Genomic DNA, 10,797 nt, shown 5'->3' with positions numbered 1-10,797 from the left:
CAGCCAAGGTGCAGAGGGGAGAAGGTCGGGAGTGGGGGAATCTCCCTGTCCGGTTGCTCCTGGGCCTGGCCAAGACGGCCATTCGTGGGTCCGGGCAGCTGGTAGTTGATGTCAAGTTATTCTTATAATAAGGCTCGTACAACGACGTAATCGGAGTCTGTCTTTATTTAGCAACTCTGTACAGCAACAGCAGGCTCGTGTGCATGCCCGGGCATTCCCTCACACCCCCCGGTAACCACGTCACATCCGGTTACGCCCACAGCGCCCACTTCAGGCCGGATGCCGTCACTGCATTCCTTACACTATTATTCCATAATACCACATCTCCCTTTCTTTGAGAACAAAGGGTGGACTACCTTTGTCTCTGCAGGTCTTAAGGGGTTTATTCTGCCCTTTTGCTGGAAGACCTGTCCCTGATCTGTCCCTGTTTCAAGCATGCAAAATAGAAATAAAATAACTTACGCGTTACCATACTGTGAACTATTACTTTAGCTGGCTGTGTTCTTCAAAACTTAAACTCTCAGGTTTCAGGTAAATGTAACAGGTTTAGCAGAACAATTTCACAATCACATTTCACTCTCTTTTTCTTTACTGTAGAAAACAAATCAATAAATCACCAATCAAGTCTCTTCGGCTTTCTAACCTCTCTCCCACACCTGGTCCGCACAGTCTCTGTGGTGGGGCCCTCTCTGCTGGGTGATGTTGTCACTGGTGGAGCTGGCTCTGGTGTAGGTGAATCTTCTCCCACCGGTGGCTCATCAGCGTCGACTACCCCACTGTTGGTCTGCAGCAGCACCAAGTGATGCCGGTTCCTCCTCAGTGTGCCCAGAGGCACCTGGACGATATAGGAGCGAGGGGTATTGTGTGTAGAGGCGTGGGTTCGAATCCCACTTCTGACACCATGTCAAGTTTTTCTTATAATAAGGCTCGTACAACGACGTAATCGGAGTCTGTCTTTATTTAGCAACTCTGTACAGCAGCAGCAGGCTCGTGTGCATGCCTGGGCATTCCCTCACACACCCCGGTAATCACGTCACCTCCGGTTACGCCCACAGCGCCAACTTCAGGCCGGATGCCATCATTGCATTCCTTACACTATTATTCCATAATACCACAGTTGATGGCCGCACCAGGGTATACCCCTGCCCCTTTTCCGGGCCTACGTCCGTGCCCACGTGTCCTTGGAGATGGAACATGCGGTGTCCACGGGGACGCTGGATGCCTTCCGTGAACGCTGGTCGCCACGGGAGGTCGAGTGTTTTGTGGATAAAGTTGGCGTTATATTAATTTGGTGATCGTTTGTTTGTAAAACTATCGACATAGGCATTCTTCGATTGTGTTCATTTGTATATTTATTTATTTATTTATTTTTGAATAAAAGTATTTGCATAATAATAAATAAGGTGCGACTGAAAGAAGTAGTACAGCTGAGACTTGACATTCCAGAGGTCATGTCAAGTGACAATGGATCCCACTTCACTGGTTTAGTTGTAAAGGAACTAATGAAGGGACTTCAGTGCAGACTACATTTCTCCCGCCCATATCACCCACAGTCACCGGGGGCAGTTGAAAGGCAAAACGGGACTAAATTGGCAAAATTATGTAATGAGACAGGTTTAAAGTGCCATTTGCCCTCTTCCGAAAACCCTCAGGGTTTAGTTTAGTTTAGTTTAGAGATACAACGCGAAACAGGCCCTTCGGCTCACCGGGACCACGCAGACCAGCAATCCCAGCACGCTAACACTATCCTACACCCACTATAGGGGCAATTTTACACTTGTACCAAACTAATTAACCTACAAACCTGTACGCCATTGGAGTGTGGGAGGAAACCGAAGATCTCGGAGAAAACCCACGCAGGTCACGGGGATAAAACCTACAAACTCCGTACAGGCAGCGCCCATAGTCAGGATCGAACCCGGGTCTCCGGCGCTGTAAGGCAGCGCCACCATAACCAGTGACCGGTTTTTGGGAATGCTAGCGTGGGACTCTAGAAACTTGCAGAAACACTACCATCGATAATGATTTGAAACATCGCAGTGTTAATTCCACTTGCCGCTGCTGCCAGACAGCTTATAACCATCACTTACGGTGACACTTCGTATTGGTGGACGGCCGATACCTTTGTCATGATGTCATGAAAGATGTAATTGGGATACCTTCAGCTCTTGGTCCACTGAGATTGGGGCGCACATGCACTATTCCATGGCCCGCATACATACACTACATACCCACAGGCTGCTCTCTGGAACTTAATTTGCCACAACTGAACTGAGTGGTACCCTGTGGTTGTTCAGCACGGGCTAATCTGGATATGTGGTGACAATGCTTATGAAATCCCGAATTGGATTGGGACCTGTACCATGGGACTACGGAGGGTTTATGGCCCCGACCACGGGAGGAGGACTGCCTGAACTTTGTTGCCTTCCGCCACAGTGAAGAATGCTGTGGTGGATGTTTGCGTTGCATTCTATTGTGCATTGTGTGTTCTTTTTTTCAACTGTGTCACTGCTGGCAAATTCATTTCACTGCGCCTTAGTTGATGCATGTGACGAATAAATTTGGCTTTGACTTTGTTGTTAGCAATACAGGGTTCCACAGATTCCTCCGCACCCTAGTACCTGGCCTGGGGGTAAATGAGCTAGAGAAAGCAACCAGCAACATATCAGCCACTCTGGAACAAATAGAGACAGGACCCTTCACTCCAAAGTCCAGCCTCTGCCCGAGATGGTTATTTAATATCCTATGGCTCTGGACTTTTTCCTGGTGACCCAGGGGAGGAGTATGTGCAACCCTCAACAAATCCTGCTGTTTCTTCTCTAACCAAGACGAGCAAATTGAAACTGATGCAAGGCGACATCCACACCTTGCATAAGATCTCAGAAAATAAACCCTTTGACTAGTGGGGGTAGCTCCCTGACCTCAGAAACTGGGCTGGAGGGATCTTTAAGACCATTTTAAAATGTGCTATTACTAATTTGGCTGCTGTTGTCACCATACATGTACTGTTCCAGCTGTCACTCCGCCTCATTCGAGCTCCCTGCTTATCAAAACAGCACACCTGTCCCAGTGCTGAACAACACATCCTGCTTCAATGTGATCCTGATCACACTATCATGCAACTCATGAATATCTCCCTGTATGATGTCAGACATGGGGCCAAAAAGCAGGCAGGTGGAACGAGTGTAGATGGGGGGGCATGTTGGTCAGCATTGGTTGAAGTTGGGCTGAAAGGCCTGTTTTCACATTGTATATGAAAAAGCACACCTCCAGATTCAGGGACAGTTTCTTCCCCGCTGTATTCAGGCAACTGAATCATCCTACCACAACCAGAGAGCGGTCCTGAACTACTCTCTACCTCATTGGTGACCCTCGGACTATCCTTGATTGGACTTTGCTGGTACTGAGGCCACACTCTCATCTCCCCGCTACCTTCAGATAGAAGGTACAGGAGCCTGAAATCTGCAACATCCAGGCCTACTATGTTCTGTTGTGCTGAAGCAAAGCAAGAATTTCATTGTCCTATCTGGGACACATGACAATAAACTCTCTTGAATCTAGAATCTTGAGTACGGGGGGACTGCTCTTGAGCATGAAGGAGAGTTACAAAGACCTCCTCAGACCTCGTGTCGACCATGCTGCGAGTATGAGTCGAGGGCAAACTCTTCTAAACTCTCGAATTAGGTCCCCCGCAGTGGGACAGCCCCTTTACCTAGCACTAAACGTTATTCCCTTATCATAGAAACATAGAAAGTAGGTGCGAGAGTAGACCACCAGGTCCGTCGAGCCCGCACCGCCATTCGCTCATGGCTGAACACTAAACAGACACACTTACCCACAAACAGTAGACACAAGACACAGAACACAAGACACTACCCTCCCCTTTATACCGCTATCACCCCTCTCCACCCCAAGAACCTCGTGATCTCCTGGGGGAGGCAAAAAACCGGATAAAAACCCAGGTCCAATTCGGGAAAAAAATCCGGGAAATTCCTCTCCGACCCCAATCCAGGCGATCGACACTTGTCCAGGAGATCACTCAGGTCTTACTATACTGACCATACCTAGGTCCATATCCCTGCCCTCTCCCCGTAGCCCCTTATCCCCTTGGCAGCTAAAAAACCATCTATTTTAGTCTTAAATATATTTAAAGTTTCTGCTTCCACTGCTCCCTGGGGCAGTGAATTCCATAAATTAACCACCCTCTGGGTGAAGAAGTTCTTCCTCATCTCAGTTTTAAAAGAGCCCCCCCTTATTCTGCAACTATGTCCCCTAGTTCTAGTTTCCCCGATCATTGGGAACATCCTCGGTGCATCCACCCGATCAAGGCCCCTCACGATCTTATATGTTTCAATGAGATCGCCTCTCATTCTTCTAAACTCCAAAGAGTAGAGTTCCAGCCTACTTAACCTTTCCTCATATGTCAATCCCCTCATTGCAGGAATTAATCTTGTAAACCTTCGCTGCACTGCCTCCAGGGCTAGTACATCCTTTCTTAAGTATGGACCCCAGAACTGTACACAGTATTCCAAGTGTGGTCTCACTAATACTGTGTACAGCTGCAGCAAGACCTCCGTGTTTTTATACTCAATCCCCCTAGCAATAAAGGCCAAAACTCCATTGGCCTTCCTGATTGCTTGCTGCACCTGCATACTAACTTTTAGTGATTCATGTACTAATACCCCTAGATCCCTTTGCGTTGCATTACAACGCAGCTCCTCCTCATTTAGAAAATAACTTGCCCTATCATTTTTTTTCCCCAAAGTGAATGACTTCACATTTATTAGTATTAAATTTCATCTGCCAAGTTGTTGCCCACTCACCTAGCTTATCTATATCCTTTTGCAGACTCTTCCTATCCTCCTCATCCCCTACTTTTCCTCCCATTTTTGTATCGTCCGCAAATTTTGATATATTACACTTGGTTCCCTCCTCCAAATCATTTATATAAATTGTGAACAACTGGGGTCCCAGCACCGACCCTTGCTGGAACCCCGCTAGTTACCGGTTGCCATCCCGAGTATGAACCATTTATCCCCACTCTCTGCTTCCTATTTGTTAGCCAATCCTCTACCCATGCTAATATATTACCCCCAATCCCATAATTTTTTATTTTTAGCAATAGTCTCTTATGTGGCACCTTGTCAAAAGCCTTTTGGAAGTCCAAGTATACCACATCCACCGGTTCCCCTTTATCCACCCGGGTTGTTACTTCCTCAAAGAATTCGAGCAGATTCGTTAAACAGGACTTCCCCTTCACAAAACCATGCTGGTTCTGTCCGATGAAGTCATGTTTATCCAAGTGCCCCGTTAGTGTTTCTTTAATAATTGTCTCTAACATTTTACCCACCACCGATGTTAGACTAACCGGTCTATAGTTACCCGCCTTCTGTTTACTTCCTTTTTTAAATATAGGTGTTACATTGGCCATTTTCCAATCCACTGGGACCGTTCCTGCCTCCAGGGAGTTTTGGAAAATTATCACCAATGCATCCACAATCCCCACCGCTATCTCCCTCAAGACCCTTGGATGTAATCCATCAGGCCCAGGGGATTTATCCTCCTTCAGTCTCATTAATTTCCCTAATACCACCTCCTTGGTGATCTTAATAGTATTTAGCTCCTCCATTCCTACCGCCCCCTGTTTATCCAGCGTTGGAATATTTTTTGTGTCTTCTATGGTGAAGACTGATACAAAATACTCGTTTAATGCCTTTGCCATTTCCATGTTCCCCACCAACAACTCTCCAGTCTCACCCTCCAATGGACCAACGTTCACCTTAGCCACCCTTTTTCTTTTTATATAGCTATAAAAACTCTTACTATTAGTTTTTATGTTGTTCGCTAAATTCCTTTCATAGTCTATTTTCCCCGTCTTAATTAATCTCTTAGTTATTTTTTGCTGACCTTTAAATGCTTCCCAATCCTCTACCCTCCCACTATCTCTGGCTACCTTATATGCCCTTGCCTTCAGCCGAATACTATCATTTATAGTTTTACTGAGCCATGGCTGACTGTTCTTACCCTTACCCCTTTTTTTCTTCATAGGAATAAATTTTTCTTGAAGGTTATACAGTATACCCTTAAACGTACACCACTGCTCATGTACCGTCTTATTCTTGAGTCTGCTATCCCAGTCAACTTTGATCAGCTCAGTCCTCATACCTTCATAATCCCCCTTATTTAGACTAAGCACCCTAGCCTGAGTTTCAACCTGCTCCCCTTCTATTTGAATATGGAATTCGACCATATTGTGGTCACTTGTTCCCAACGAGTCCCTAACTATGACATTTTTAATTAATCCTGCTTCATTACACAGGACCAGATCCAAGATTGCCTCCCCCCTTGTCGGTTCTGTGACATACTGTTCTAGGAACCCGTCTCTAATACATTCTATAAACTCTTCCTCTAGTCTACCCTGCCCAGTTTGGTTTGCCCAATTAATATGAAAATTGAAGTCCCCCATGATTACAGCAGTTCCCTTTTTACATGCGTCAACTATTTGCAGATTTATGTTCTGACTAACAGCGTCACAGCTATTTGGAGGTCTATAAATTACACCCACTAGTGTTTTTTTCCCCTTATTATTCTCTATCTGTACCCAAGCTGTTTCACTATCCTGATCCTTCAACGCAATATCCTTCCTCTCTATTGCCGTTATTCCCTCCCTTATTAAAAGGGCCACCCCTCCTCCCTTTCTTTCCTGTCTATCTTTCCTAATTGTCGAGTACCCCTCTATATTTAACTCCCAGTCCTGATCCCCTTGCAGCCATGTCTCCGTAATGGCCACGATATCATAACTATATATACTTAATTGCACCGTTAATTCATTTATCTTATTACGAATACTCCGTGCATTTAGATAAAGCACTTTCAGATGATTTTTACTACCCTTCCTTTCCGTTTTTGCCCCTTTTACATCTAGAGCTTTATCTTCACACATTCTGTCTCCTGTCTCATTTTGACTTTCCGCTTCCCCACTGATACCCTGCTCTATTTCCTCTACCCCTGCCGTTATTACCCCCCTTGATACCTCCCCCCCGCTACTTAGTTTAAAGACCTCTCTACTGCCCTAGTTATATGATTTGCCAGGACCCCAGTCCCAGCACCGTTCAGGTGAAGTCCGTCCTTACAGAACAGATCCCCCCTGTCCCAGTACTGGTGCCAGTGGCCCAAGAAACCAAACCCATTATTCCCACACCAGTCTTTGAGCCACGCATTTAGCTTTTTAATTTTACGTACCCTCGCCGATTTGGCCCGTGGCTCAGGTAGCAATCCGGAGATCAGTACCCTCGAGGTTCTGCTTTTTAATTTATTCCCTAACTGCTCAAACTCCTTCAGCAGATCCTCCTTCCTCGTCCTTCCTATGTCATTGGTCCCCACATGGACCACGACCACTGGATCCTCCCCCTCCCACTGCAAATTTCTCTCCAGCATCGCAGAGATATCCTTAACCCTAGCACCGGGCAGGCAACACAGCCTTCGGGACATGTTCTGCTGGCCGCAGAGAACCTTATCTACCCCCCGAATAATACTATCCCCTATCACTACGGCATTTCTTCTAACTCCCCCCTCTTGAATGGCCTCCTGATCCACGGTGCTGCAGCCAGGTTGCTCATCCCTCCCACAGCCCCTGATCCCGTCCTCACATTGAGTAAGAGCCTCGGTCATGCTCGTCAGGGACAAGGGCTGTGGCTCCTGCCGCATCTCCTCCTGGTTCCCCCTACCTGCCTCGCTTATGGCCACACCTTCCTTTCTTTGCTCACTGACTACTGAATCATCTTCCTATGTATCTATGCACTGTCAATGGCTCAATTGCAATCATGTTTTGTCTTAGCAGCAAAAGCTTCTCATTGTATCTCGGTTTACATGACAAAAAACTGAACTGATCTGATGACTAAAGATCACAGAGCATATGATCTTTGCTGATCACTATGCGCCAGTCTTGATCGTCGGGATGGTGGTGGGGAGAGTTAGCAGCTGCAAATTCCAGGGAATTAACACCTCAGATAATCTGTCCCAGGACCAGCTAGTCCGTGTGATCATGAAGAGCAGATGTGGATGTGCTCAAAATAAATATTGCCTACCATGGCAATTCCCACACAGGAACACAAGAGACAGCAGAGTGGTGGACTCAGCCCAGTACATCATCACGGGCATAACGCTCCCCTCCAATGATAGGGAACTTCTGCCTCAAGAACTGAACATTCATAATCAACGACCAAAGAAACATCTTTAAGTGAATCAAAAATAAACCATTAAAAACTTGGCACGTGGATGACATGATGGCGCAGCAGCCCGCAGGGGCGGAAATCGCTGTCAAAACATGGGGGGTGGGGGGCACAATTCCTTGGTGGCTGCACGAACACACGTGAGGCTTCGGCTGTGGGCCCTGTGGACGGTAACATTGGGAGCCGACCTGGTTGGTGACCGAATCCGAACTCCAGCAACAGCAGCTTTGTCCGCCCCGAATCGTGGGGCTTGAATCGGCCCGTTCGCGGGGCCTTTCATCGCCCGGCGCGGCTTAAAATCGGCCAGCGGGGGCTTCAACATCAGGAGCCTCGATGGCCTCGATGCAGCAGTTTGATTTTAAGCCGCGCCAGGCGATGAAAAGCCCCGCGAACGGGCTGATTCAGACCTTAGAAAGCGTCTGATACCCGCTTGAATCTTTCAAAAGCTACGATGTGATAAATAACACTTAAACAAATAGAACTGAAACAAATAAAGGCAAACAGAAGAACCAACCTTGGAGGGGGGGGAGGAAGAAAGAGAGAGGGGAGAGAGGGGAGAGAGAGAGAGAGAGAGAGAGAGGGGAGAGAGGGGGGAAAGAGGGGGGAGAGGGAGAGATGGGAGAGAGGGGAGAGAGGGGGGAGAGAGGGGGGAGAGAGGGGGGAGAGAGGGGGAGAGAGGGGGGAGAGGGGAGAGGAGGGGGAGAGATGGGAGAGAGGGGAGAGAGGGGGAGAGAGAGGGGAGAGAGGGGAGAGAGGGGAGAGATGGAGAGAGGGAGAGATGGAGAGAGAGAGGGAGGGTGAGGGAGAGAGAGAGGGAGAGAGGGAGAGAGGGAGAGAGAGAGGGAGAGAGGGAGAGAGGGACAGAGAGAGAGAGAAAAAAAAAAACATACTAAATAACGTGAGTGACTGTGAATGAGGGACTCACATGCAAGCCAGCCAGGAAACCCGTTCGACCGGATCCCTTAATGACCCCACCCGTTTAAATCCGATACCCGTTTAAATCTTTCCCATCCACCATTCCATCCAATTAGTTCAAATGGCAACTGTACCCGCATCAGACGACAAAATTCTCTGTGAATACCTTCAGTAATACTTGAAGGTCAAAACACAATTGGTGACACATCGTGTTAATACAATGAAAATGGAGACATTTAACAAGCGACTAACAGTGACACCCCCAATGTCTCGTGGAAAGCGGAGATTTTAATAGTTTTTTTATAATGCCACAAAACCTCTCAAAACATGGGAGGGACGTGTGTTCCCCCCCCCCTCAGGATTTCCGCCCATGTGCAGCAGTAGAGTTGCTGCCTCACAGCGCCAGAGATCCAGGTTCGATCCTGACTACGGGTGCTCTCTGTATGGAGTTTGTACGTTCTCCCTGAGACCGCGTGGGTTTTCTCTGGGTGCTCCGGCTTCCTCACACTCCAAAGGCGTACATGTTTGGAGGTCAATTGGCTTTGGTAAAAAATGGTCAATTATCCCCAGTGTGTTGGATAGTGCTATAGTGCGTGGATCGCTAGACCGGTTGCATCATGGCTTGGGATGGCAACCTGTGCATCCAGGAGGGATGACGGGCCTGTTTCCGCGCTGTATCTCTGAACTAAACTAAATTAGACCTATTTATATTTCAGCCGACATCGATCTTTCCAAAAGCAATTATCAAATTATGCAACTTAATTACGAGATTTTAGCTCGTGGAAATTCCCCAGCACACATGAACGATCAAGTGACTGCTCTTGATTACATTGTGAACAATGAAGAGTACAGTACAGGAACAGGCCCTTCAGCACACAATGTCTGTGCCAAACACAATGCCAAGCTAAACAAAATTCTTCTGCCAGATGCACAGCCCTTCATTCCTTGCATATTCATGTGCCTGTCTAATGGCCTCGTAAACAAACATCTTCCATCACCACCCTTGGCAGCGCATATCAGGCACCTACCACTCCATGTTCAAACTTGCTCTGCACATCCCCTTTAAATTCCCCCACCCCTCACCCGATCATAAGGCAATGCCCTTTGTTACTTGACATTTCCACCCCAGGGAAAAAATAGTTTAGTTTAGTTTCTTTTAAAGAAAGCACATCAGCGCCTCTACTTCCTGAGAAGCTTACGGAGAGTCGGTATATCAAGGAGGACTCTCTCGAACTTCTACAGGTGCACAGTAGAGAGCATGCTGACCGGTTGCATCGTGGCTTGGTACGGCAACCTGAGCGTCCAGGAGCGGAAAAGGCTGCAAAAAGTTGTAAACACTGCCCAGTCCATCATCGGCTCTGACATCCCTACCATCGAGGGGATCTATCGCAGTCGCTGCCAGCATCATCAAGGACCCACACCATCCTGGCCACACACTCATCTCTCCGCTGCCATCAGGTAGAAAGTACAGGAGCCTGAAATCTGCAACATCCGGGTTCAGGAACAGCTGCTTCCCCACAGCCATCAGACTATTAAACACAACTTCAAACAAACTCTGAACTATAACAGCCTATTGCACTTTTATCTGTTTTTTAATGCGTGTGTGTATATATGTATGCATATATATATTCTATGGTATATGGACACTCTG

The 10,797-nt window shown here is 47.3% G+C and overlaps 1 long non-coding RNA gene across 1 annotated transcript; it reads right to left on the bottom strand.

Annotated features, from left to right (window-relative positions):
• Positions 1-311: 311 nt before the first annotated feature.
• On the bottom strand, positions 312-790 carry LOC116978045. Its single transcript, XR_004413360.1, has 2 exons — positions 519-790; positions 312-486 (listed from the first exon to the last, which is right to left on the bottom strand). It is a non-coding gene; the product is annotated as an uncharacterized LOC116978045 (long non-coding RNA).
• Positions 791-10,797: the final 10,007 nt, after the last annotated feature.

Source organism: Amblyraja radiata, chromosome 10 (assembly GCF_010909765.2).
Source record: "Amblyraja radiata isolate CabotCenter1 chromosome 10, sAmbRad1.1.pri, whole genome shotgun sequence".
Lineage (NCBI taxonomy): Eukaryota > Metazoa > Chordata > Chondrichthyes > Rajiformes > Rajidae > Amblyraja > Amblyraja radiata.
Note: the sequence above shows the minus strand (reverse complement) of the source record. Positions and strands in the feature narration are given on the sequence as shown.